General features: G+C 43.5%; 22 non-coding genes across 22 annotated transcripts; all 22 read right to left on the bottom strand.

The window, feature by feature from the left end:
* Positions 1–361: 361 nt before the first annotated feature.
* On the bottom strand, positions 362–480 carry LOC136740818 (5S ribosomal RNA). Its single transcript, XR_010813584.1, has one exon. It is a non-coding gene; the product is annotated as a 5S ribosomal RNA (ribosomal RNA).
* A 1,056-nt stretch (positions 481–1,536) lies between these two features.
* On the bottom strand, positions 1,537–1,655 carry LOC136740850 (5S ribosomal RNA). The gene has a single exon (XR_010813614.1). It is a non-coding gene; the product is annotated as a 5S ribosomal RNA (ribosomal RNA).
* A 1,056-nt stretch (positions 1,656–2,711) lies between these two features.
* LOC136740849 (5S ribosomal RNA) lies at positions 2,712–2,830 on the bottom strand. Its single transcript, XR_010813613.1, has one exon. It is a non-coding gene; the product is annotated as a 5S ribosomal RNA (ribosomal RNA).
* A 1,056-nt stretch (positions 2,831–3,886) lies between these two features.
* On the bottom strand, positions 3,887–4,005 carry LOC136740848 (5S ribosomal RNA). The gene has a single exon (XR_010813612.1). It is a non-coding gene; the product is annotated as a 5S ribosomal RNA (ribosomal RNA).
* A 1,056-nt stretch (positions 4,006–5,061) lies between these two features.
* LOC136741042 (5S ribosomal RNA) lies at positions 5,062–5,180 on the bottom strand. Its single transcript, XR_010813798.1, has one exon. It is a non-coding gene; the product is annotated as a 5S ribosomal RNA (ribosomal RNA).
* Positions 5,181–6,236: 1,056 nt separating this feature from the next.
* LOC136740847 (5S ribosomal RNA) lies at positions 6,237–6,355 on the bottom strand. Its single transcript, XR_010813611.1, has one exon. It is a non-coding gene; the product is annotated as a 5S ribosomal RNA (ribosomal RNA).
* Positions 6,356–7,411: 1,056 nt separating this feature from the next.
* Positions 7,412–7,530, bottom strand: LOC136740846 (5S ribosomal RNA). The gene has a single exon (XR_010813610.1). It is a non-coding gene; the product is annotated as a 5S ribosomal RNA (ribosomal RNA).
* Positions 7,531–8,586: 1,056 nt separating this feature from the next.
* Positions 8,587–8,705, bottom strand: LOC136740945 (5S ribosomal RNA). The gene has a single exon (XR_010813704.1). It is a non-coding gene; the product is annotated as a 5S ribosomal RNA (ribosomal RNA).
* Positions 8,706–9,761: 1,056 nt separating this feature from the next.
* LOC136741096 (5S ribosomal RNA) lies at positions 9,762–9,880 on the bottom strand. Its single transcript, XR_010813849.1, has one exon. It is a non-coding gene; the product is annotated as a 5S ribosomal RNA (ribosomal RNA).
* Positions 9,881–10,946: 1,066 nt separating this feature from the next.
* LOC136740920 (5S ribosomal RNA) lies at positions 10,947–11,065 on the bottom strand. Its single transcript, XR_010813680.1, has one exon. It is a non-coding gene; the product is annotated as a 5S ribosomal RNA (ribosomal RNA).
* A 1,066-nt stretch (positions 11,066–12,131) lies between these two features.
* LOC136740919 (5S ribosomal RNA) lies at positions 12,132–12,250 on the bottom strand. The gene has a single exon (XR_010813679.1). It is a non-coding gene; the product is annotated as a 5S ribosomal RNA (ribosomal RNA).
* A 1,066-nt stretch (positions 12,251–13,316) lies between these two features.
* Positions 13,317–13,435, bottom strand: LOC136740845 (5S ribosomal RNA). Its single transcript, XR_010813609.1, has one exon. It is a non-coding gene; the product is annotated as a 5S ribosomal RNA (ribosomal RNA).
* Positions 13,436–14,490: 1,055 nt separating this feature from the next.
* Positions 14,491–14,609, bottom strand: LOC136740844 (5S ribosomal RNA). The gene has a single exon (XR_010813608.1). It is a non-coding gene; the product is annotated as a 5S ribosomal RNA (ribosomal RNA).
* A 1,056-nt stretch (positions 14,610–15,665) lies between these two features.
* On the bottom strand, positions 15,666–15,784 carry LOC136740843 (5S ribosomal RNA). Its single transcript, XR_010813607.1, has one exon. It is a non-coding gene; the product is annotated as a 5S ribosomal RNA (ribosomal RNA).
* A 1,056-nt stretch (positions 15,785–16,840) lies between these two features.
* On the bottom strand, positions 16,841–16,959 carry LOC136740929 (5S ribosomal RNA). Its single transcript, XR_010813689.1, has one exon. It is a non-coding gene; the product is annotated as a 5S ribosomal RNA (ribosomal RNA).
* Positions 16,960–18,015: 1,056 nt separating this feature from the next.
* On the bottom strand, positions 18,016–18,134 carry LOC136740841 (5S ribosomal RNA). Its single transcript, XR_010813605.1, has one exon. It is a non-coding gene; the product is annotated as a 5S ribosomal RNA (ribosomal RNA).
* A 1,056-nt stretch (positions 18,135–19,190) lies between these two features.
* Positions 19,191–19,309, bottom strand: LOC136740840 (5S ribosomal RNA). The gene has a single exon (XR_010813604.1). It is a non-coding gene; the product is annotated as a 5S ribosomal RNA (ribosomal RNA).
* A 1,066-nt stretch (positions 19,310–20,375) lies between these two features.
* On the bottom strand, positions 20,376–20,494 carry LOC136741219 (5S ribosomal RNA). Its single transcript, XR_010813963.1, has one exon. It is a non-coding gene; the product is annotated as a 5S ribosomal RNA (ribosomal RNA).
* A 1,055-nt stretch (positions 20,495–21,549) lies between these two features.
* Positions 21,550–21,668, bottom strand: LOC136740896 (5S ribosomal RNA). The gene has a single exon (XR_010813657.1). It is a non-coding gene; the product is annotated as a 5S ribosomal RNA (ribosomal RNA).
* A 1,054-nt stretch (positions 21,669–22,722) lies between these two features.
* LOC136741170 (5S ribosomal RNA) lies at positions 22,723–22,841 on the bottom strand. The gene has a single exon (XR_010813917.1). It is a non-coding gene; the product is annotated as a 5S ribosomal RNA (ribosomal RNA).
* Positions 22,842–23,906: 1,065 nt separating this feature from the next.
* On the bottom strand, positions 23,907–24,025 carry LOC136741169 (5S ribosomal RNA). Its single transcript, XR_010813916.1, has one exon. It is a non-coding gene; the product is annotated as a 5S ribosomal RNA (ribosomal RNA).
* Positions 24,026–25,091: 1,066 nt separating this feature from the next.
* Positions 25,092–25,210, bottom strand: LOC136741049 (5S ribosomal RNA). The gene has a single exon (XR_010813804.1). It is a non-coding gene; the product is annotated as a 5S ribosomal RNA (ribosomal RNA).
* Positions 25,211–25,719: the final 509 nt, after the last annotated feature.

The raw sequence follows: 25,719 nt of genomic DNA, 5'->3' as shown, positions 1-25,719 counted from the left end.
GCTCTCAAGTATGTTCCCAAGTTTTACACTTTCGTGCTTTGCATGAATGGGAATGGAACCGTGTGTGTTGAATGAGGCTCCTTGTGAGCACTGATCTTTGTCCGGTGGAGTTCCTTTTTGTGTTGCTGTAATTGTGTCATTTCTCGATGAGAAAGATTAGGCAACATTTAGTCACTTCTAGCCATGATGCTCAATTTATTTACGAATGTACCCTAGTTACTAGGGACCGTTTACGTTGGAGAACAAGATCTATTGTATGCCTGTGTATTTGGGGAAGTCAAATCTGAAATAATGATGAAATTGCGTGTATCCAAAGTTAAAACTCGTGATTTGTCGCGCTCTGGTGTGTAAAAGATGCAAAAGCTTACAGCACCTGGTATTCCCAGGCGGTCTCCCATCCAAGTACTGACCAGGCCTGAGCCTGCTTAGCTTCCGAGATCGGACGAGATCGGGCGTATTCAGGCTAGTATGGCCGTAAGCCAGGGAGGCTGTCCCTGACGCTCTACTTAAAGGGATGGCAATATCCGTTTCTGCCGTTCATACTTACAGTTGAACTGTCTCTCTACTCTAAAGCCCGGGACACACCAGCGCGCCGCAGACAGTCCCTGCTAATATGCCACGTTGTGGCAACGTTGTGCGTTAGCTGGGGTGCCACACCAGACCGGAACTATATTTTACAAAACGAACACATTTGTCTTGATAAAACAGCTGTAATTGAGTGCCTGACACGCCAGTCAAGCGCAATCTTGAGAAGGTGTGCATTTCAGTAAGGATTTCAATTGACATGCAGTATGAAACTGAAAGGAGGTTGCATCACTATGATGCATAACATTGCATGTATTGTATTTTCAAGTGTGTGCATTCATCCTGTTGTCATTTTGTTTTGAAAGCAGAAGAATCATTCAACAGGTTGCTGAGACAAATGTAAACCAGTAAAACATATGAAGAGAAACAAACCTTGAATATAAGTTCAGTTGTTTAAACATTTGACAAACTATGGTGAGGGGGTAAGAAAACACACAAATCCAGCAGCTCCTGTATTTCAATACACCAGAACCCAATATTATTGGCGAGTCGGGTAGTCCATCATCACAGTTCGAGGGCAGGCATCATTTCAGTAATTTCATCCCGTTGCATTCACATCCGTGCCTTGAATGAGATTGAATGTGATCTTTGCTCTCAAATATGTTCCCAAGTTTTACACTTTCGTGCTTTGCATGAATGGGAATGGAACCGTGTGTGTTGAATGAGGCTCCTTGTGAGCACTGATCTTTGTCCGGTGGAGTTCCTTTTTGTGTTGCTGTAATTGTGTCATTTCTCGATGAGAAAGATTAGGCAACATTTAGTCACTTCTAGCCATGATGCTCAATTTATTTACGAATGTACCCTAGTTACTAGGGACCGTTTACGTTGGAGAACAAGATCTATTGTATGCCTGTGTATTTGGGGAAGTCAAATCTGAAATAATGATGAAATTGCGTGTATCCAAAGTTAAAACTCATGATTTGTCGCCCTTTGGTGTGTAAAAGATGCAAAAGCTTACAGCACCTGGTATTCCCAGGCGGTCTCCCATCCAAGTACTGACCAGGCCCGAGCCTGCTTAGCTTCCGAGATCGGACGAGATCGGGCGTATTCAGGCTAGTATGGCCGTAAGCCAGGGAGGCTGTCCCTGACGCTCTACTTAAAGGGATGGCAATATCCGTTTCTGCCGTTCATACTTACAGTTGAACTGTCTCTCTACTCTAAAGCCCGGGACACACCAGCGCGCCGCAGACAGTCCCTGCTAATATGCCACGTTGTGGCAACGTTGTGCGTTAGCTGGGGTGCCACACCAGACCGGAACTATATTTTACAAAACGAACACATTTGTCTTGATAAAACAGCTGTAATTGAGTGCCTGACACGCCAGTCAAGCGCAATCTTGAGAAGGTGTGCATTTCAGTAAGGATTTCAATTGACATGCAGTATGAAACTGAAAGGAGGTTGCATCACTATGATGCATAACATTGCATGTATTGTATTTTCAAGTGTGTGCATTCATCCTGTTGTCATTTTGTTTTGAAAGCAGAAGAATCATTCAACAGGTTGCTGAGACAAATGTAAACCAGTAAAACATATGAAGAGAAACAAACCTTGAATATAAGTTCAGTTGTTTAAACATTTGACAAACTATGGTGAGGGGGTAAGAAAACACACAAATCCAGCAGCTCCTGTATTTCAATACACCAGAACCCAATATTATTGGCGAGTCGGGTAGTCCATCATCACAGTTCGAGGGCAGGCATCATTTCAGTAATTTCATCCCGTTGCATTCACATCCGTGCCTTGAATGAGATTGAATGTGATCTTTGCTCTCAAGTATGTTCCCAAGTTTTACACTTTCGTGCTTTGCATGAATGGGAATGGAACCGTGTGTGTTGAATGAGGCTCCTTGTGAGCACTGATCTTTGTCCGGTGGAGTTCCTTTTTGTGTTGCTGTAATTGTGTCATTTCTCGATGAGAAAGATTAGGCAACATTTAGTCACTTCTAGCCATGATGCTCAATTTATTTACGAATGTACCCTAGTTACTAGGGACCGTTTACGTTGGAGAACAAGATCTATTGTATGCCTGTGTATTTGGGGAAGTCAAATCTGAAATAATGATGAAATTGCGTGTATCCAAAGTTAAAACTCGTGATTTGTCGCGCTCTGGTGTGTAAAAGATGCAAAAGCTTACAGCACCTGGTATTCCCAGGCGGTCTCCCATCCAAGTACTGACCAGGCCCGAGCCTGCTTAGCTTCCGAGATCGGACGAGATCGGGCGTATTCAGGCTAGTATGGCCGTAAGCCAGGGAGGCTGTCCCTGACGCTCTACTTAAAGGGATGGCAATATCCGTTTCTGCCGTTCATACTTACAGTTGAACTGTCTCTCTACTCTAAAGCCCGGGACACACCAGCGCGCCGCAGACAGTCCCTGCTAATATGCCACGTTGTGGCAACGTTGTGCGTTAGCTGGGGTGCCACACCAGACCGGAACTATATTTTACAAAACGAACACATTTGTCTTGATAAAACAGCTGTAATTGAGTGCCTGACACGCCAGTCAAGCGCAATCTTGAGAAGGTGTGCATTTCAGTAAGGATTTCAATTGACATGCAGTATGAAACTGAAAGGAGGTTTCATCACTATGATGCATAACATTGCATGTATTGTATTTTCAAGTGTGTGCATTCATCCTGTTGTCATTTTGTTTTGAAAGCAGAAGAATCATTCAACAGGTTGCTGAGACAAATGTAAACCAGTAAAACATATGAAGAGAAACAAACCTTGAATATAAGTTCAGTTGTTTAAACATTTGACAAACTATGGTGAGGGGGTAAGAAAACACACAAATCCAGCAGCTCCTGTATTTCAATACACCAGAACCCAATATTATTGGCGAGTCGGGTAGTCCATCATCACAGTTCGAGGGCAGGCATCATTTCAGTAATTTCATCCCGTTGCATTCACATCCGTGCCTTGAATGAGATTGAATGTGATCTTTGCTCTCAAGTATGTTCCCAAGTTTTACACTTTCGTGCTTTGCATGAATGGGAATGGAACCGTGTGTGTTGAATGAGGCTCCTTGTGAGCACTGATCTTTGTCCGGTGGAGTTCCTTTTTGTGTTGCTGTAATTGTGTCATTTCTCGATGAGAAAGATTAGGCAACATTTAGTCACTTCTAGCCATGATGCTCAATTTATTTACGAATGTACCCTAGTTACTAGGGACCGTTTACGTTGGAGAACAAGATCTATTGTATGCCTGTGTATTTGGGGAAGTCAAATCTGAAATAATGATGAAATTGCGTGTATCCAAAGTTAAAACTCGTGATTTGTCGCGCTCTGGTGTGTAAAAGATGCAAAAGCTTACAGCACCTGGTATTCCCAGGCGGTCTCCCATCCAAGTACTGACCAGGCCCGAGCCTGCTTAGCTTCCGAGATCGGACGAGATCGGGCGTATTCAGGCTAGTATGGCCGTAAGCCAGGGAGGCTGTCCCTGACGCTCTACTTAAAGGGATGGCAATATCCGTTTCTGCCGTTCATACTTACAGTTGAACTGTCTCTCTACTCTAAAGCCCGGGACACACCAGCGCGCCGCAGACAGTCCCTGCTAATATGCCACGTTGTGGCAACGTTGTGCGTTAGCTGGGGTGCCACACCAGACCGGAACTATATTTTACAAAACGAACACATTTGTCTTGATAAAACAGCTGTAATTGAGTGCCTGACACGCCAGTCAAGCGCAATCTTGAGAAGGTGTGCATTTCAGTAAGGATTTCAATTGACATGCAGTATGAAACTGAAAGGAGGTTGCATCACTATGATGCATAACATTGCATGTATTGTATTTTCAAGTGTGTGCATTCATCCTGTTGTCATTTTGTTTTGAAAGCAGAAGAATCATTCAACAGGTTGCTGAGACAAATGTAAACCAGTAAAACATATGAAGAGAAACAAACCTTGAATATAAGTTCAGTTGTTTAAACATTTGACAAACTATGGTGAGGGGGTAAGAAAACACACAAATCCAGCAGCTCCTGTATTTCAATACACCAGAACCCAATATTATTGGCGAGTCGGGTAGTCCATCATCACAGTTCGAGGGCAGGCATCATTTCAGTAATTTCACCCCGTTGCATTCACATCCGTGCCTTGAATGAGATTGAATGTGATCTTTGCTCTCAAGTATGTTCCCAAGTTTTACACTTTCGTGCTTTGCATGAATGGGAATGGAACCGTGTGTGTTGAATGAGGCTCCTTGTGAGCACTGATCTTTGTCCGGTGGAGTTCCTTTTTGTGTTGCTGTAATTGTGTCATTTCTCGATGAGAAAGATTAGGCAACATTTAGTCACTTCTAGCCATGATGCTCAATTTATTTACGAATGTACCCTAGTTACTAGGGACCGTTTACGTTGGAGAACAAGATCTATTGTATGCCTGTGTATTTGGGGAAGTCAAATCTGAAATAATGATGAAATTGCGTGTATCCAAAGTTAAAACTCGTGATTTGTCGCGCTCTGGTGTGTAAAAGATGCAAAAGCTTACAGCACCTGGTATTCCCAGGCGGTCTCCCATTCAAGTACTGACCAGGCCCGAGCCTGCTTAGCTTCCGAGATCGGACGAGATCGGGCGTATTCAGACTAGTATGGCCGTAAGCCAGGGAGGCTGTCCCTGACGCTCTACTTAAAGGGATGGCAATATCCGTTTCTGCCGTTCATACTTACAGTTGAACTGTCTCTCTACTCTAAAGCCCGGGACACACCAGCGCGCCGCAGACAGTCCCTGCTAATATGCCACGTTGTGGCAACGTTGTGCGTTAGCTGGGGTGCCACACCAGACCGGAACTATATTTTACAAAACGAACACATTTGTCTTGATAAAACAGCTGTAATTGAGTGCCTGACACGCCAGTCAAGCGCAATCTTGAGAAGGTGTGCATTTCAGTAAGGATTTCAATTGACATGCAGTATGAAACTGAAAGGAGGTTGCATCACTATGATGCATAACATTGCATGTATTGTATTTTCAAGTGTGTGCATTCATCCTGTTGTCATTTTGTTTTGAAAGCAGAAGAATCATTCAACAGGTTGCTGAGACAAATGTAAACCAGTAAAACATATGAAGAGAAACAAACCTTGAATATAAGTTCAGTTGTTTAAACATTTGACAAACTATGGTGAGGGGGTAAGAAAACACACAAATCCAGCAGCTCCTGTATTTCAATACACCAGAACCCAATATTATTGGCGAGTCGGGTAGTCCATCATCACAGTTCGAGGGCAGGCATCATTTCAGTAATTTCATCCCGTTGCATTCACATCCGTGCCTTGAATGAGATTGAATGTGATCTTTGCTCTCAAGTATGTTCCCAAGTTTTACACTTTCGTGCTTTGCATGAATGGGAATGGAACCGTGTGTGTTGAATGAGGCTCCTTGTGAGCACTGATCTTTGTCCGGTGGAGTTCCTTTTTGTGTTGCTGTAATTGTGTCATTTCTCGATGAGAAAGATTAGGCAACATTTAGTCACTTCTAGCCATGATGCTCAATTTATTTACGAATGTACCCTAGTTACTAGGGACCGTTTACGTTGGAGAACAAGATCTATTGTATGCCTGTGTATTTGGGGAAGTCAAATCTGAAATAATGATGAAATTGCGTGTATCCAAAGTTAAAACTCGTGATTTGTCGCGCTCTGGTGTGTAAAAGATGCAAAAGCTTACAGCACCTGGTATTCCCAGGCGGTCTCCCATCCAAGTACTGACCAGGCCCGAGCCTGCTTAGCTTCCGAGATCGGACGAGATCGGGCGTATTCAGGCTAGTATGGCCGTAAGCCAGGGAGGGTGTCCCTGACGCTCTACTTAAAGGGATGGCAATATCCGTTTCTGCCGTTCATACTTACAGTTGAACTGTCTCTCTACTCTAAAGCCCGGGACACACCAGCGCGCCGCAGACAGTCCCTGCTAATATGCCACGTTGTGGCAACGTTGTGCGTTAGCTGGGGTGCCACACCAGACCGGAACTATATTTTACAAAACGAACACATTTGTCTTGATAAAACAGCTGTAATTGAGTGCCTGACACGCCAGTCAAGCGCAATCTTGAGAAGGTGTGCATTTCAGTAAGGATTTCAATTGACATGCAGTATGAAACTGAAAGGAGGTTGCATCACTATGATGCATAACATTGCATGTATTGTATTTTCAAGTGTGTGCATTCATCCTGTTGTCATTTTGTTTTGAAAGCAGAAGAATCATTCAACAGGTTGCTGAGACAAATGTAAACCAGTAAAACATATGAAGAGAAACAAACCTTGAATATAAGTTCAGTTGTTTAAACATTTGACAAACTATGGTGAGGGGGTAAGAAAACACACAAATCCAGCAGCTCCTGTATTTCAATACACCAGAACCCAATATTATTGGCGAGTCGGGTAGTCCATCATCACAGTTCGAGGGCAGGCATCATTTCAGTAATTTCATCCCGTTGCATTCACATCCGTGCCTTGAATGAGATTCAATGTGATCTTTGCTCTCAAGTATGTTCCCAAGTTTTACACTTTCGTGCTTTGCATGAATGGGAATGGAACCGTGTGTGTTGAATGAGGCTCCTTGTGAGCACTGATCTTTGTCCGGTGGAGTTCCTTTTTGTGTTGCTGTAATTGTGTCATTTCTCGATGAGAAAGATTAGGCAACATTTAGTCACTTCTAGCCATGATGCTCAATTTATTTACGAATGTACCCTAGTTACTAGGGACCGTTTACGTTGGAGAACAAGATCTATTGTATGCCTGTGTATTTGGGGAAGTCAAATCTGAAATAATGATGAAATTGCGTGTATCCAAAGTTAAAACTCGTGATTTGTCGCGCTCTGGTGTGTAAAAGATGCAAAAGCTTACAGCACCTGGTATTCCCAGGCGGTCTCCCATCCAAGTACTGACCAGGCCCGAGCCTGCTTAGCTTCCGAGATCGGACGAGATCGGGCGTATTCAGGCTAGTATGGCCGTAAGCCAGGGAGGGTGTCCCTGACGCTCTACTTAAAGGGATGGCAATATCCGTTTCTGCCGTTCATACTTACAGTTGAACTGTCTCTCTACTCTAAAGCCCGGGACACACCAGCGCGCCGCAGACAGTCCCTGCTAATATGCCACGTTGTGGCAACGTTGTGCGTTAGCTGGGGTGCCACACCAGACCGGAACTATATTTTACAAAACGAACACATTTGTCTTGATAAAACAGCTGTAATTGAGTGCCTGACACGCCAGTCAAGCGCAATCTTGAGAAGGTGTGCATTTCAGTAAGGATTTCAATTGACATGCAGTATGAAACTGAAAGGAGGTTGCATCACTATGATGCATAACATTGCATGTATTGTATTTTCAAGTGTGTGCATTCATCCTGTTGTCATTTTGTTTTGAAAGCAGAAGAATCATTCAACAGGTTGCTGAGACAAATGTAAACCAGTAAAACATATGAAGAGAAACAAACCTTGAATATAAGTTCAGTTGTTTAAACATTTGACAAACTATGGTGAGGGGGTAAGAAAACACACAAATCCAGCAGCTCCTGTATTTCAATACACCAGAACCCAATATTATTGGCGAGTCGGGTAGTCCATCATCACAGTTCGAGGGCAGGCATCATTTCAGTAATTTCACCCCGTTGCATTCACATCCGTGCCTTGAATGAGATTGAATGTGATCTTTGCTATCAAGTATGTTCCCAAGTTTTACACTTTCGTGCTTTGCATGAATGGGAATGGAACCGTGTGTGTTGAATGAGGCTCCTTGTGAGCACTGATCTTTGTCCGGTGGAGTTCCTTTTTGTGTTGCTGTAATTGTGTCATTTCTCGATGAGAAAGATTAGGCAACATTTAGTCACTTCTAGCCATGATGCTCAATTTATTTACGAATGTACCCTAGTTACTAGGGACCGTTTACGTTGGAGAACAAGATCTATTGTATGCCTGTGTATTTGGGGAAGTCAAATCTGAAATAATGATGAAATTGCGTGTATCCAAAGTTAAAACTCGTGATTTGTCGCGCTCTGGTGTGTAAAAGATGCAAAAGCTTACAGCACCTGGTATTCCCAGGCGGTCTCCCATCCAAGTACTGACCAGGCCCGAGCCTGCTTAGCTTCCGAGATCGGACGAGATCGGGCGTATTCAGGCTAGTATCGCCGTAAGCCAGGGAGGCTGTCCCTGACGCTCTACTTAAAGGGATGGCAATATCCGTTTCTGCCGTTCATACTTACAGTTGAACTGTCTCTCTACTCTAAAGCCCGGGACACACCAGCGCGCCGCAGACAGTCCCTGCTAATATGCCACGTTGTGGCAACGTTGTGCGTTAGCTGGGGTGCCACACCAGACCGGAACTATATTTTACAAAACGAACACATTTGTCTTGATAAAACAGCTGTAATTGAGTGCCTGACACGCCAGTCAAGCGCAATCTTGAGAAGGTGTGCATTTCAGTAAGGATTTCAATTGACATGCAGTATGAAACTGAAAGGAGGTTGCATCACTATGATGCATAACATTGCATGTTTTGTATTTTCAAGTGTGTGCATTCATCCTGTTGTCATTTTGTTTTGAAAGCAGAAGAATCATTCAACAGGTTGCTGAGACAAATGTAAACCAGTAAAACATATGAAGAGAAACAAACCTTGAATATAAGTTCAGTTGTTTAAACATTTGACAAACTATGGTGAGGGGGTAAGAAAACACACAAATCCAGCAGCTCCTGTATTTCAATACACCAGAACCCAATATTATTGGCGAGTCGGGTAGTCCATCATCACAGTTCGAGGGCAGGCATCATTTCAGTAATTTCATCCCGTTGCATTCACATCCGTGCCTTGAATGAGATTCAATGTGATCTTTGCTCTCAAGTATGTTCCCAAGTTTTACACTTTCGTGCTTTGCATGAATGGGAATGGAACCGTGTGTGTTGAATGAGGCTCCTTGTGAGCACTGAACTTTGTCCGGTGGAGTTCCTTTTTGTGTTGCTGTAATTGTGTCATTTCTCGATGAGAAAGATTAGGCAACATTTAGTCACTTCTAGCCATGATGCTCAATTTATTTACAAATGTACACTAGTTACTAGGGACCGTTTACGTTGGAGAACAAGATCTATTGTATGCCTGTGTATTTGGGGAAGTCAAATCTGAAATAATGATGAAATTGCGTGTATCCAAAGTTAAAACTTGTGATTTGTCGCCCTTTGGTGTGTAAAAGATGCAAAAGCTTACAGCACCTGGTATTCCCAGGCGGTCTCCCATCCAAGTACTGACAAGGCCCGAGCCTGCTTAGCTTCCGAGATCGGACGAGATCGGGCGTATTCAGGCTAGTATGGCCGTAAGCCAGGGAGGCTGTCCCTGACGCTCTACTTAAAGGGAAGGCAATATCCGTTTCTGCCGTTCATACTTACAGTTGAACTGTCTCTCTACTCTAAAGCCCGGGACACACCAGCGCGCCGCAGACAGTCCCTGCTAACACGAAACGTTGTGGCAACATTGTGGCAACGTTGTGCGTTAGCTGGGGTGCCACACCAGACCGGAACTATATATTACAAAACGAACACATTGTCTTGATAAAACAGCTGTAATTGAGTGCCTGACACGCCAGTCAAGCGCAATCTTGAGAAGGTGTGCATTTCAGTAAGGATTTCAATTGACATGCAGTATGAAACTGAAAGGAGGTTGCATCACTATGATGCATAACATTGCATGTATTGTATTTTCAAGTGTGTGCATTCATCCTGTTGTCATTTTGTTTTGAAAGCAGAAGAATCATTCAACAGGTTGCTGAGACAAATGTAAACCAGTAAAACATATGAAGAGAAACAAACCTTGAATATAAGTTCAGTTGTTTAAACATTTGACAAACTATGGTGAGGGGGTAAGAAAACACACAAATCCAGCAGCTCCTGTATTTCAATACACCAGAAGCCAATATTATTGGCGAGTCGGGTAGTCCATCATCACAGTTCGAGGGCAGGCATCATTTCAGTAATTTCATCCCGTTGCATTCACATCCGTGCCTTGAATGAGATTCAATGTGATCTTTGCTCTCAAGTATGTTCCCAAGTTTTACACTTTCGTGCTTTGCATGAATGGGAATGGAACCGTGTGTGTTGAATGAGGCTCCTTGTGAGCACTGAACTTTGTCCGGTGGAGTTCCTTTTTGTGTTGCTGTAATTGTGTCATTTCTCGATGAGAAAGATTAGGCAACATCTAGTCACTTCTAGCCATGATGCTCAATTTATTTACAAATGTACACTAGTTACTAGGGACCGTTTACGTTGGAGAACAAGATCTATTGTATGCCTGTGTATTTGGGGAAGTCAAATCTGAAATAATGATGAAATTGCGTGTATCCAAAGTTAAAACTTGTGATTTGTCGCCCTTTGGTGTGTAAAAGATGCAAAAGCTTACAGCACCTGGTATTCCCAGGCGGTCTCCCATCCAAGTACTGACCAGGCCCGAGCCTGCTTAGCTTCCGAGATCGGACGAGATCGGGCGTATTCAGGCTAGTATGGCCATAAGCCAGGGAGGCCGTCCCTGACGCTCTACTTAAAGGGAAGGCAATATCCGTTTCTGCCATTCATACTTACAGTTGAACTGTCTCTCTACTCTAAAGCCCGGGACACACCAGCGCGCCGCAGACAGTCCCTGCTAACACGCCACGTTGTGGCAACATTGTGGCAACGTTGTGCGTTAGCTGGGGTGCCACACCAGACCGGAACTATATATTACAAAACGAACACATTGTCTTGATAAAACAGCTGTAATTGAGTGCCTGACACGCCAGTCAAGCGCAATCTTGAGAAGGTGTGCATTTCAGTAAGGATTTCAATTGACATGCAGTATGAAACTGAAAGGAGGTTGCATCACTATGATGCATAACATTGCATGTATTGTATTTTCAAGTGTGTGCATTCATCCTTTTGTCATTTTGTTTTGAAAGCAGAAGAATCATTCAACAGGTTGCTGAGACAAATGTAAACCAGTAAAACATATGAAGAGAAACAAACCTTGAATATAAGTTCAGTTGTTTAAACATTTGACAAACTATGGTGAGGGGGTAAGAAAACACACAAATCCAGCAGCTCCTGTATTTCAATACACCAGAACCCAATATTATTGGCGAGTCGGGTAGTCCATCATCACAGTTCGAGGGCAGGCATCATTTCAGTAATTTCATCCCGTTGCATTCACATCCGTGCCTTGAATGAGATTGAATATGATCTTTGCTCTCAAGTATGTTCCCAAGTTTTACACTTTCGTGCTTTGCATGAATGGGAATGGAACCGTGTGTGTTGAATGAGGCTCCTTGTGAGCACTGAACTTTGTCCGGTGGAGTTCCTTTTTGTGTTGCTATAATTGTGTCATTTCTCGATGAGAAAGATTAGGCAACATTTAGTCACTTCTAGCCATGATGCTCAATTTATTTACAAATGTACACTAGTTACTAGGGACCGTTTACGTTGGAGAACAAGATCTATTGTATGCCTGTGTATTTGGGGAAGTCAAATCTGAAATAATGATGAAATTGCGTGTATCCAAAGTTAAAACTTGTGATTTGTCGCCCTTTGGTGTGTAAAAGATGCAAAAGCTTACAGCACCTGGTATTCCCAGGCGGTCTCCCATCCAAGTACTGACCAGGCCCGAGCCTGCTTAGCTTCCGAGATCGGACGAGATCGGGCGTATTCAGGCTAGTATGGCCATAAGCCAGGGAGGCTGTCCCTGACGCTCTACTTAAAGGGAAGGCAATATCCGTTTCTGCCATTCATACTTACAGTTGAACTGTCTCTCTACTCTAAAGCCCGGGACACACCAGCGCGCCGCAGACAGTCCCTGCTAACACGCCACGTTGTGGCAACATTGTGGCAACGTTGTGCGTTAGCTGGGGTGCCACACCAGACCGGAACTATATATTACAAAACGAACACATTGTCTTGATAAAACAGCTGTAATTGAGTGCCTGACACGCCAGTCAAGCGCAATCTTGAGAAGGTGTGCATTTCAGTAAGGATTTCAATTGACATGCAGTATGAAACTGAAAGGAGGTTGCATCACTATGATGCATAACATTGCATGTATTGTATTTTCAAGTGTGTGCATTCATCCTTTTGTCATTTTGTTTTGAAAGCAGAAGAATCATTCAACAGGTTGCTGAGACAAATGTAAACCAGTAAAACATATGAAGAGAAACAAACCTTGAATATAAGTTCAGTTGTTTAAACATTTGACAAACTATGGTGAGGGGGTAAGAAAACACACAAATCCAGCAGCTCCTGTATTTCAATACACCAGAACCCAATATTATTGGCGAGTCGGGTAGTCCATCATCACAGTTCGAGGGCAGGCATCATTTCAGTAATTTCATCCCGTTGCATTCACATCCGTGCCTTGAATGAGATTGAATATGATCTTTGCTCTCAAGTATGTTCCCAAGTTTTACACTTTCGTGCTTTGCATGAATGGGAATGGAACCGTGTGTGTTGAATGAGGCTCCTTGTGAGCACTGAACTTTGTCCGGTGGAGTTCCTTTTTGTGTTGCTATAATTGTGTCATTTCTCGATGAGAAAGATTAGGCAACATTTAGTCACTTCTAGCCATGATGCTCAATTTATTTACAAATGTACACTAGTTACTAGGGACCGTTTACGTTGGAGAACAAGATCTATTGTATGCCTGTGTATTTGGGGAAGTCAAATCTGAAATAATGATGAAATTGCGTGTATCCAAAGTTAAAACTTGTGATTTGTCGCCCTTTGGTGTGTAAAAGATGCAAAAGCTTACAGCACCTGGTATTCCCAGGCGGTCTCCCATCCAAGTACTGACCAGGCCCGAGCCTGCTTAGCTTCCGAGATCGGACGAGATCGGGCGTATTCAGGCTAGTATGGCCGTAAGCCAGGGAGGCTGTCCCTGACGCTCTACTTAAAGGGAAGGCAATATCCGTTTCTGCCGCTCATACTTGCAGTTGAACTGTCTCTCTACTCTAAAGCCCGGGACACACCAGCGCGCCGCAGCCAGTCCCTGCTAACACGAAACGTTGTGGCAACGTTGTGCGTTAGCTGGGGTGCCACACCAGACCGGAACTATATTTTACAAAACGAACACATTGTCTTGATAATACAGCTGTAATTGAGTGCCTGACACGCCAGTCAAGCGCAATCTTGAGAAGGTGTGCATTTCAGTAAGGATTTCAATTGACATGCAGTATGAAACTGAAAGGAGGTTGCATCACTATGATGCATAACATTGCATGTATTGTATTTTCAAGTGTGTGCATTCATCCTGTTGTCATTTTGTTTTGAAAGCAGAAGAATCATTCAACAGGTTGCTGAGACAAATGTAAACCAGTAAAACATATGAAGAGAAACAAACCTTGAATATAAGTTCAGTTGTTTAAACATTTGACAAACTATGGTGAGGGGGTAAGAAAACACACAAATCCAGCAGCTCCTGTATTTCAATACACCAGAACCCAATATTATTGGCGAGTCGGGTAGTCCATCATCACAGTTCGAGGGCAGGCATCATTTCAGTAATTTCATCCCGTTGCATTCACATCCGTGCCTTGAATGAGATTGAATGTGATCTTTGCTCTCAAGTATGTTCCCAAGTTTTACACTTTCGTGCTTTGCATGAATGGGAATGGAACCGTGTGTGTTGAATGAGGCTCCTTGTGAGCACTGATCTTTGTCCGGTGGAGTTCCTTTTTGTGTTGCTGTAATTGTGTCATTTCTCGATGAGAAAGATTAGGCAACATTTAGTCACTTCTAGCCATGATGCTCAATTTATTTACGAATGTACCCTAGTTACTAGGGACCGTTTACGTTGGAGAACAAGATCTATTGTATGCCTGTGTATTTGGGGAAGTCAAATCTGAAATAATGATGAAATTGCGTGTATCCAAAGTTAAAACTCGTGATTTGTCGCCCTTTGGTGTGTAAAAGATGCAAAAGCTTACAGCACCTGGTATTCCCAGGCGGTCTCCCATCCAAGTACTGACCAGGCCCGAGCCTGCTTAGCTTCCGAGATCGGACGAGATCGGGCGTATTCAGGCTAGTATGGCCGTAAGCCAGGGAGGCTGTCCCTGACGCTCTACTTAAAGGGATGGCAATATCCGTTTCTGCCGTTCATACTTACAGTTGAACTGTCTCTCTACTCTAAAGCCCGGGACACACCAGCGCGCCGCAGACAGTCCCTGCTAATATGCCACGTTGTGGCAACGTTGTGCGTTAGCTGGGGTGCCACACCAGACCGGAACTATATTTTACAAAACGAACACATTTGTCTTGATAAAACAGCTGTAATTGAGTGCCTGACACGCCAGTCAAGCGCAATCTTGAGAAGGTGTGCATTTCAGTAAGGATTTCAATTGACATGCAGTATGAAACTGAAAGGAGGTTGCATCACTATGATGCATAACATTGCATGTATTGTATTTTCAAGTGTGTGCATTCATCCTGTTGTCATTTTGTTTTGAAAGCAGAAGAATCATTCAACAGGTTGCTGAGACAAATGTAAACCAGTAAAACATATGAAGAGAAACAAACCTTGAATATAAGTTCAGTTGTTTAAACATTTGACAAACTATGGTGAGGGGGTAAGAAAATACACAAATCCAGCAGCTCCTTTATTTCAATACACCAGAACCCAACATTATTGGCGAGTCGGGTAGTCCATCATCACAGTTCGAGGGCAGGCATCATTTCAGTAATTTCATCCCGTTGCATTCACATCCGTGCCTTGAATGAGATTGAATGTGATCTTTGCTCTCAAGTATGTTCCCAAGTTTTACACTTTCGTGCTTTGCATGAATGGGAATGGAACTGTGTGTGTTGAATGAGGCTCCTTGTGAGCACTGATCTTTGTCCGGTGGAGTTCCTTTTTGTGTTGCTGTAATTGTGTCATTTCTCGATGAGAAAGATTAGGCAACATTTAGTCACTTCTAGCCATGATGCTCAATTTATTTACGAATGTACCCTAGTTACTAGGGACCGTTTACGTTGGAGAACAAGATCTATTGTATGCCTGTGTATTTGGGGAAGTCAAATCTGAAATAATGATGAAATTGCGTGTATCCAAAGTTAAAACTCGTGATTTGTCGCGCTCTGGTGTGTAAAAGATGCAAAAGCTTACAGCACCTGGTATTCCCAGGCGGTCTCCCATCCAAGTACTGACCAGGCCCGAGCCTGCTTAGCTTCCGAGATCGGACGAGATCGGGCGTATTCAGGCTAGTATGGCCGTAAGCCAGGGAGGCTGTCCCTGACGCTCTACTTAAAGGGATGGCAATATCCGTTTCTGCCGTTCATACTTACAGTTGAACTGTCTCTCTACTCTAAAGCCCGGGACACACCAGCGCGCCGCAGACAGTCCCTGCTAATATGCCACGTTGTGGCAACGTTGTGCGTTAGCTGGGGTGCCACACCAGACCGGATCTATATTTTACAAAACGAACACATTTGTCTTGATAAAACAGCTGTAATTGAGTGCCTGACACGCCAGTCAAGCGCAATCTTGAGAAGGTGTGCATTTCAGTAAGGATTTCAATTGACATGCAGTATGAAACTGAAAGGAGGTTGCATCACTATGATGCATAACATTGCATGTATTGTATTTTCAAGTGTGTGCATTCATCCTGTTGTCATTTTGTTTTGAAAGCAGAAGAATCATTCAACAGGTTGCTGAGACAAATGTAAACCAGTAAAACATATGAAGAGAAACAAACCTTGAATATAAGTTCAGTTGTTTAAACATTTGACAAACTATGGTGAGGGGGTAAGAAAACACACAAATCCAGCAGCTCCTGTATTTCAATACACCAGAACCCAATATTATTGGCGAGTCGGGTAGTCCATCATCACAGTTCGAGGGCAGGCATCATTTCAGTAATTTCACCCCGTTGCATTCACATCCGTGCCTTGAATGAGATTGAATGTGATCTTTGCTCTCAAGTATGTTCCCAAGTTTTACACTTTCGTGCTTTGCATGAATGGGAATGGAACCGTGTGTGTTGAATGAGGCTCCTTGTGAGCACTGATCTTTGTCCGGTGGAGTTCCTTTTTGTGTTGCTGTAATTGTGTCATTTCTCGATGAGAAAGATTAGGCAACATTTAGTCACTTCTAGCCATGATGCTCAATTTATTTACGAATGTACCCTTGTTACTAGGGACCGTTTACGTTGGAGAACAAGATCTATTGTATGCCTGTGTATTTGGGGAAGTCAAATCTGAAATAATGATGAAATTGCGTGTATCCAAAGTTAAAACTCGTGATTTGTCGCGCTCTGGTGTGTAAAAGATGCAAAAGCTTACAGCACCTGGTATTCCCAGGGGGTCTCCCATTCAAGTACTGACCAGGCCCGAGCCTGCTTAGCTTCCGAGATCGGACGAGATCGGGCGTATTCAGGCTAGTATGGCCGTAAGCCAGGGAGGCTGTCCCTGACGCTCTACTTAAAGGGATGGCAATATCCGTTTCTGCCGTTCATACTTACAGTTGAACTGTCTCTCTACTCTAAAGCCCGGGACACACCAGCGCGCCGCAGACAGTCCCTGCTAATATGCCACGTTGTGGCAACGTTGTGCGTTAGCTGGGGTGCCACACCAGACCGGAACTATATTTTACAAAACGAACACATTTGTCTTGATAAAACAGCTGTAATTGAGTGCCTGACACGCCAGTCAAGCGCAATCTTGAGAAGGTGTGCATTTCAGTAAGGATTTCAATTGACATGCAGTATGAAACTGAAAGGAGGTTGCATCACTATGATGCATAACATTGCATGTATTGTATTTTCAAGTGTGTGCATTCATCCTGTTGTCATTTTGTTTTGAAAGCAGAAGAATCATTCAACAGGTTGCTGAGACAAATGTAAACCAGTAAAACATATGAAGAGAAACAAACCTTGAATATAAGTTCAGTTGTTTAAACATTTGACAAACTATGGTGAGGGGGTAAGAAAACACACAAATCCAGCAGCTCCTGTATTTCAATACACCAGAACCCAATATTATTGGCGAGTCGGGTAGTCCATCATCACAGTTCGAGGGCAGGCATCATTTCAGTAATTTCACCCCGTTGCATTCACATCCGTGCCTTGAATGAGATTGAATGTGATCTTTGCTCTCAAGTATGTTCCCAAGTTTTACACTTTCGTGCTTTGCATGAATGGGAATGGAACCGTGTGTGTTGAATGAGGCTCCTTGTGAGCACTGATCTTTGTCCGGTGGAGTTCCTTTTTGTGTTGCTGTAATTGTGTCATTTCTCGATGAGAAAGATTAGGCAACATTTAGTCACTTCTAGCCATGATGCTCAATTTATTTACGAATGTACCCTAGTTACTAGGGACCGTTTACGTTGGAGAACAAGATCTATTGTATGCCTGTGTATTTGGGGAAGTCAAATCTGAAATAATGATGAAATTGCGTGTATCCAAAGTTAAAACTCGTGATTTGTCGCGCTCTGGTGTGTAAAAGATGCAAAAGCTTACAGCACCTGGTATTCCCAGGCGGTCTCCCATCCAAGTACTGACCAGGCCCGAGCCTGCTTAGCTTCCGAGATCGGACGAGATCGGGCGTATTCAGGCTAGTATGGCCGTAAGCCAGGGAGGCTGTCCCTGACGCTCTACTTAAAGGGATGGCAATATCCGTTTCTGCCGTTCATACTTACAGTTGAACTGTCTCTCTACTCTAAAGCCCGGGACACACCAGCGCGCCGCAGACAGTCCCTGCTAATATGCCACGTTGTGGCAACGTTGTGCGATAGCTGGGGTGCCACACCAGACCGGAACTATATTTTACAAAACGAACACATTTGTCTTGATAAAACAGCTGTAATTGAGTGCCTGACACGCCAGTCAAGCGCAATCTTGAGAAGGTGTGCATTTCAGTAAGGATTTCAATTGACATGCAGTATGAAACTGAAAGGAGGTTGCATCACTATGATGCATAACATTGCATGTATTGTATTTTCAAGTGTGTGCATTCATCCTGTTGTCATTTTGTTTTGAAAGCAGAAGAATCATTCAACAGGTTGCTGAGACAAATGTAAACCAGTAAAACATATGAAGAGAAACAAACCTTGAATATAAGTTCAGTTGTTTAAACATTTGACAAACTATGGTGAGGGGGTAAGAAAACACACAAATCCAGCAGCTCCTGTATTTCAATACACCAGAACCCAATATTATTGGCGAGTCGGGTAGTCCATCATCACAGTTCGAGGGCAGGCATCATTTCAGTAATTTCATCCCGTTGCATTCACATCCGTGCCTTGAATGAGATTGAATGTGATCTTTGCTCTCAAGTATGTTCCCAAGTTTTACACTTTCGTGCTTTGCATGAATGGGAATGGAACCGTGTGTGTTGAATGAGGCTCCTTGTGAGCACTGAACTTTGTCCGGTGGAGTTCCTTTTTGTGTTGCTGTAATTGTGTCATTTCTCGATGAGAAAGATTAGGCAACATTTAGTCACTTCTAGCCATGATGCTCAATTTATTTACGAATGTACCCTAGTTACTAGGGACCGTTTACGTTGGAGAACAAGATCTAATGTATGCCTGTGTATTTGGGGAAGTCAAATCTGAAATAATGATGAAATTGCGTGTATCCAAAGTTAAAACTCGTGATTTGTCGCCCTCTGGTGTGTAAAAGATGCAAAAGCTTACAGCACCTGGTATTCCCAGGCGGTCTCCCATCCAAGTACTGACCAGGCCCGAGCCTGCTTAGCTTCCGAGATCGGACGAGATCGGGCGTATTCAGGCTAGTATGGCCGTAAGCCAGGGAGGCTGTCCCTGACGCTCTACTTAAAGGGAAGGCAATATCCGTTTCTGCCGTTCATACTTACAGTTGAACTGTCTCTCTACTCTAAAGCCCGGGACACACCAGCGCGCCGCAGACAGTCCCTGCTAACACGCCACGTTGTGGCAACATTGTGGCAACGTTGTGCGTTAGCTGGGGTGCCACACCAGACCGGAACTATATATTACAAAACGAACACATTGTCTTGATAAAACAGCTGTAATTGAGTGCCTGACACGCCAGTCAAGCGCAATCTTGACAAGGTGTGCATTTCAGTAAGGATTTCAATTGACATGCAGTATGAAACTGAAAGGAGGTTGCATCACTATGATGCATAACATTGCATGTATTGTATTTTCAAGTGTGTGCATTCATCCTGTTGTCATTTTGTTTTGAAAGCAGAAGAATCATTCAACAGGTTGCTGAGACAAATGTAAACCAGTAAAACATATGAAGAGAAACAAACCTTGAATATAAGTTCAGTTGTTTAAACATTTGACAAACTATGGTGAGGGGGTAAGAAAACATACAAATCCAGCAGCTCCTGTATTTCAATACACCAGAACCCAACATGATTGGCGAGTCGGGTAGTCCATCATCACAGTTCGAGGGCAGGCATCATTTCAGTAATTTCATCCCGTTGCATTCACATCCGTGCCTTGAATGAGATTGAATGTGATCTTTGCTCTCAAGTATGTTCCCAAGTTTTACACTTTCTTGCTTTGCATGAATGGGAATGGAACCGTGTGTGTTGAATGAGGCTCCTTGTGAGCACTGAACTTTGTCCGGTGGAGTTCCTTTTTGTGTTGCTGTAATTGTGTCATTTCTCGATGAGAAAGATTAGGCAACATTTAGTCACTTCTAGCCATGATGCTCAATTTAGTTACGAATGTACCCTAGTTACTAGGGACCGTTTACGTTGGAGAACAAGATCTATTGTATGCCTGTGTATTTGGGGAAGTAAAATCTGAAATAATGATGAAATTGTGTGTATCCAAAGTTAAAACTCGTGATTTGTCGCCCTCTGGTGTGTAAAAGGTGCAAAAGCTTACAGCACCTGGTATTCCCAGGCGGTCTCCCATCCAAGTGCTGACCAGGCCCGAGCCTGCTTGGCTTCCGAGATCGGACGAGATCGGGCGTATTCAGGCTAGAATGGCCATAAGCCAGGGAGGCTGTTCCTGACGCTCTACTTAAAGGGAAGGCAATATCCGTTTCTGCCGTTCATACTTACAGTTGAACTGTCTCTCTACTCTAAAGCCCGGGACACACCAGCGCGCCGCAGACTGTCCCTGCTAACACACCACGTTGTGGCAACGTTGTGCGTTAGCTGGGGTGCCACACCAGACCGGAACTATATTTTACAAAACGAACACATTGTCTTGATAAAACAGCTGTAATTGAGTGCCTGACACGCCAGTCAAGCGCAATCTTGAGAAGGTGTGCATTTCAGTAAGGATTTCAATTGACATGCAGTATGAAACTGAAAGGAGGTTGCATCACTATGATGCATAACATTGCATGTAGTGTATTTTCAAGTGTGTGCATTCATCCTGTTGTCATTTTGTTTTGAAAGCAGATGAATCATTCAACAGGTTGCTGAGACAAATGTAAACCAGTAAAACATATGAAGAGAAACAAACCTTGAATATAAGTTCAGTTGTTTAAACATTTGACAAACTATGGTGAGGCGGTAAGAAAACACACAAATCCAGCAGCTCCTGTATTTCAATACACCAGAACCCAATATTATTGGCGAGTCGGGTAGTCCATCATCACAGTTCGAGGGCAGGCATCATTTCAGTAATTTCATCCCGTTGCATTCACATCCGTGCCTTGAATGAGATTGAATGTGATCTTTGCTCTCAAGTACGTTCCCAAGTTTTACACTTTCGTGCTTTGCATGAATGGGAATGGAACCGTGTGTGTTGAATGAGGCTCCTTGTGAGCACTGAACTTTGTCCGGTGGAGTTCCTTTTTGTGTTGCTGTAATTGTGTCATTTCTTGATGAGAAAGATTAGGCAACATTTAGTCACTTCTAGCCATGATGCTCAATTTATTTACGAATGTACCCTAGTTACTAGGGACCGTTTACGTTGGAGAACAAGATCTATTGTATGCCTCTGTATTTGGGGAAGTAAAATCTGAAATAATGATGAAATTGTGTGTATCCAAAGTTAAAACTCGTGATTTGTCGCCCTCTGGTGTGTAAAAGGTGCAAAAGCTTACAGCACCTGGTATTCCCAGGCGGTCTCCCATCCAAGTACTAACCAGGCCCGAGCCTGCTTGGCTTCCGAGATCGGACGAGATCGGGCGTATTCAGGCTAGTATGGCCGTAAGCCAGGGAGGCTGTCCCTGACGCTCTATTTAAAGGGAAGGCAATATCCGTTTCTGCCATTCATACTTACAGTTGAACTGTCTCTCTACTCTAAAGCCCGGGACACACCAGCGCGCCACAGACAGTCCCTGCTAACACGCCACGTTGTGGCAACGTTGTGCGTTAGCTGGGGTGCCACACCAGACCGGAACAATATTTTACAAAACGAACACATTGTCTTGATAAAACAGCTGTAATTGAGTGCCTGACACGCCAGTCAAGCGCAATCTTGAGAAGGTGTGCATTTCAGTAAGGATTTCAATTGACATGCAGTATGAAACTGAAAGGAGGTTGCATCACTATGATGCATAACATTGCATGTATTGTATTTTCAAGTGTGTGCATTCATCCTGTTGTCATTTTGTTTTGAAAGCAGAAGAATCATTCAACAGGTTGCTGAGACAAATGTAAACCAGTAAAACATATGAAGAGAAACAAACCTTCAATATAAGTTCAGTTGTTTAAACATTTGACAAACTATGGTGAGGGGGTAAGAAATGACACAAATCCAGCAGCTCCTGTATTTCAATACACCAGAAGCCAATATTATTGGCGAGTCGGGTAGTCCATCATCACAGTTCGAGGGCAGGCATCATTTCAGTAATTTCATCCCGTTGCATTCACATCCGTGCCTTGAATGAGATTGAATGTGATCTTTGCTCTCAAGTATGTTCCCAAGTTTTACACTTTCGTGCTTTGCATGAATGGGAATGGAACCGTGTGTGTTGAATGAGGCTCCTTGTGAGCACTGAACTTTGTCCGGTGGAGTTCTTTTTGTGTTGCTGTAATTGTGTCATTTCTCGATGAGAAAGATTAGGCAACATTTAGTCACTTCTAGCCATGATGCTCAATTTATTTACGAATGTACCCTAGTTACTAGGGACCGTTTACGTTGGAGAACAAGATCTATTGTATGCCTGTGTATTTGGGGAAGTAAAATCTGAAATAATGATGAAATTGTGTGTATCCAAAGTTAAAACTCGTGATTTGTCGCCCTCTGGTGTGTAAAAGGTGAAGAAGCTTACAGCACCTGGTATTCCCAGGCGGTCTCCCATCCAAGTACTGACCAGACCCGAGCCTGCTTGGCTTCCGAGATCGGACGAGATCGGGCGTATTCAGGCTAATATGGCCGTAAGCCAGGGAGGCTGTCCCTGACGCTCTAGTTAAAGGGAAGGCAATATCCGTTTCTGCCGTTCATACTTACAGTTGAACTGTCTCTCTACTCTAAAGCCCGGGACACACCAGCGCGCCGCAGACAGTCCCTGCTAACACGCCACGTTGTGGCAACGTTGTGGCAACGTTGTGCGTTAGCTGGGGTGCCACACCAGACCGGAACTATATTTTACAAAACGAACACATTGTCTTGATAAAACAGCTGTAATTGAGTGCCTGACACGCCAGTCAAGCGCAATCTTGAGAAGGTGTGCATTTCAGTAAGGATTTCAATTGACATGCAGTATGAAACTGAAAGGAGGTTGCATCACTATGATGCATAACATTGCATGTATTGTATTTTCAAGTGTGTGCATTCATCCTGTTGTCATTTTGTTTTGAAAGCAGAAGAATCATTCAACAGGTTGCTGAGACAAATGTAAACCAGTAAAACATATGAAGAGAAACAAACCTTCAATATAAGTTCAGTTGTTTAAACATTTGACAAACTATGGTGAGGGGGTAAGAAATGACACAAATCCAGCAGCTCCTGTATTTCAATACACCAGAAGCCAATATTATTGGCGAGTCGGGTAGTCCATCATCACAGTTCGAGGGCAGGCATCATTTCAGTAATTTCATCCCGTTGCATTCACATCCGTGCCTTGAATGAGATTGAATGTGATCTTTGCTCTCAAGTATGTTCCCAAGTTTTACACTTTCGTGCTTTGCATGAATGGGAATGGAACCGTGTGTGTTGAATGAGGCTCCTTGTGAGCACTGAACTTTGTCCGGTGGAGTTCTTTTTGTGTTGCTGTAATTGTGTCATTTCTCGATGAGAAAGATTAGGCAACATTTAGTCACTTCTAGCCATGATGCTCAATTTATTTACGAATGTACCCTAGTTACTAGGGACCGTTTACGTTGGAGAACAAGATCTATTGTATGCCTGTGTATTTGGGGAAGTAAAATCTGAAATAATGATGAAATTGTGTGTATCCAAAGTTAAAACTCGTGATTTGTCGCCCTCTGGTGTGTAAAAGGTGAAGAAGCTTACAGCACCTGGTATTCCCAGGCGGTCTCCCATCCAAGTACTGACCAGACCCGAGCCTGCTTGGCTTCCGAGATCGGACGAGATCGGGCGTATTCAGGCTAATATGGCCGTAAGCCAGGGAGGCTGTCCCTGACGCTCTAGTTAAAGGGAAGGCAATATCCGTTTCTGCCGTTCATACTTACAGTTGAACTGTCTCTCTACTCTAAAGCCCGGGACACACCAGCGCGCCGCAGACAGTCCCTGCTAACACGCCACGTTGTGGCAACGTTGTGGCAACGTTGTGCGTTAGCTGGGGTGCCACACCAGACCGGAACTATATTTTACAAAACGAACACATTGTCTTGATAAAACAGCTGTAATTGAGTGCCTGACACGCCAGTCAAGCGCAATCTTGAGAAGGTGTGCATTTCAGTAAGGATTTCAATTGACATGCAGTATGAAACTGAAAGGAGGTTGCATCACTATGATGCATAACATTGCATGTATTGTATTTTCAAGTGTGTGCATTCATCCTGTTGTCATTTTGTTTTGAAAGCAGAAGAATCATTCAACAGGTTGCTGAGACAAATGTAAACCAGTAAAACATATGAAGAGAAACAAACCTTGAATATAAGTTCAGTTGTTTAAACATTTGACAAACTATGGTGAGGGGGTAAGAAAACACACAAATCCAGCAGCTCCTGTATTTCAATACACCAGAACCCAATATTATTGGCGAATCAGGTAGTCCATCATCACAGTTCGAGGGCAGGCATCATTTCAGTAATTTCATCCCGTTGCATTCACATCCGTGCCTTGAATGAGATTGAATGTGATCTTTGCTCTCAAGTATGTTCCCAAGTTTTACACTTTCGTGCTTTGCATGAATGGGAATGGAACCGTGTGTGTTGAATGAGGCTCCTTGTGAGCACTGAACTTTGTCCGGTGGAGTTCCTTTTTGTGTTGCTGTAATTGTGTCATTTCTCGATGAGAAAGATTAGGCAACATTTAGTCACTTCTAGCCATGATGCTCAATTTATTTATGAATGTACCCTAGTTACTAGGGACCGTTTACGTTGGAGAACAAGATCTATTGTATGCCTGTGTATTTGGGGAAGTCAAATCTGAAATAATGATGAAATTGCGTGTATCCAAAGTTAAAACTCGTGATTTGTCGCCCTCTGGTGTGTAAAAGATGCAAAAGCTTACAGCACCTGGTATTCCCAGGCGGTCTCCCATTCAAGTACTGACCAGGCCCGAGCCTGCTTAGCTTCCGAGATCGGACGAGATCGAGCGTATTCAGGCTAGTATGGCCGTAAGCCAGGAAGGCTGTCCCTGACGCTCTACTTAAAGGGAAGGCAATATCCGTTTCTGCCGTTCATACTTACAGTTGAACTGTCTCTCTACTCTAAAGCCCGGGACACACCAGCGCGCCGCAGACAGTCCCTGCTAACACGCCACGTTGTGGCAACATTGTGGCAACGTTGTGCGTTAGCTGGGGTGCCACACCAGACCGGAAGTATATATTACAAAACGAACACATTGTTTTGATAAAACAGCTGTAATTGAGTGCCTGACACGCCAGTCAAGCGCAATCTTGAGAAGGTGTGCATTTCAGTAAGGATTTCAATTGACATGCAGTATGAAACTGAAAGGAGGTTGCATCACTATGATGCATAACATTGCATGTATTGTATTTTCAAGTGTGTGCATTCATCCTGTTGTCATTTTGTTTTGAAAGCAGAAGAATCATTCAACAGGTTGCTGAGACAAATGTAAACCAGTAAAACATATGAAGAAAAATAAACCTTGAATATAAGTTCAGTTGTT

Source organism: Amia ocellicauda, unplaced genomic scaffold (genome assembly GCF_036373705.1).
Source record: "Amia ocellicauda isolate fAmiCal2 unplaced genomic scaffold, fAmiCal2.hap1 HAP1_SCAFFOLD_65, whole genome shotgun sequence".
NCBI classification, from domain to species: Eukaryota; Metazoa; Chordata; class Actinopteri; order Amiiformes; family Amiidae; genus Amia; species Amia ocellicauda.
The sequence above is the reverse complement of the archived record's forward strand: the minus strand, read 5'-3'. Positions and strand labels throughout refer to the sequence as shown.